Genomic DNA, 1,161 nt, shown 5'->3' on the forward strand with positions numbered 1-1,161 from the left:
ACCACAGTGGCGGCTACTACTGCTGCTCTACTACGGTGGCGGCTACTACTGATTCGGTCTAATTTCGGCAGCGCCGATGGCTCTTCCGCATTCGAGTTTGATCACTCAGGTGTATTCTTATTTGGTACAGGAGACCTCTGAATCAGAGTTTCACGTATATCTAAATCATTCACGTCGATCGTGCTACCCAAAGGGTATCCTAGTGCTTAGTAGTGTTTTCCATAACTGATATGTTGAGCTCACGATCGTCAAGGGCTTATCTGTAACTCAGGGACCCCTGGGGATTCGATCATTCAGGGAACCACTCAGGGAACATTTCCCGGTTCATGTAACTTCAGAAGTTAATGGTGTAAATCAGAAGAGTGACAAGAATAGTAAAAGGTGTGAACATACCATAAACGTAAGAGAGTTACAATCGCAGCCGTCGTTAATGATGTAACTGATCACTTGGGAAGAATACAGATATCAAGTATAAAACGTGAAGATTTGGAAATAGGAATATTCACCACAGTGATTTTCGCATATAAAACACATGCCGACAAAATGATCGAAAATTCGAGACAAATGCATTTGGTCAACACCTTCTACAACCATTACACGTGGTGGTTCGGTGATTTAAGATTCGGTGAGACAATTGGTGATAGGTGGGATCAGTGTAGACAAGAAAGGGAAGCTTCGATATGATGCATGAGTGGGTCTTTCACGGAGCTCACTATCCGATTAATCCCCAAGCAATGGTCGGTGGACTTGTAGGCCGGCATTGCGAGTCTACGAGATATCACCCATCTTGGGCAAGCAAGGATTATACTTCCCGGCAAGAACTAAACCGTGTAGTGATGATGCACCAGCACGCCGAGTCATGGCCTCTACCTTAGAAATTACCACGGGAAGTTGGGTTGAACTAATAAGCTCAAAGAGATCGTGGCTGTGTGTAACGTGGCTTCACCGTGAAGCTCTCACGGTTTCATTACACAAGAGCTAGTGAATCTGATTACGCCACTTTTGTACTAATCCACTTTTGTACCAAATCAAGTAGCGCTCGCCCCTATTTTAAAAACTTCCCTTCGGGAAGCGCTTCGCTCCGCGAACCACTTCTGTGCTAAAATCGTTCCTTTTGTGGAAAATTTGACCCAGTTGATTGAGCTTGTACCACTCTCAAAC

The sequence above is a fragment of the Perkinsus marinus genome, assembly GCF_000006405.1.
Source record: "Perkinsus marinus ATCC 50983 genomic scaffold scf_1104296959770, whole genome shotgun sequence".
NCBI classification, from domain to species: domain Eukaryota; phylum Perkinsozoa; order Perkinsida; family Perkinsidae; genus Perkinsus; species Perkinsus marinus.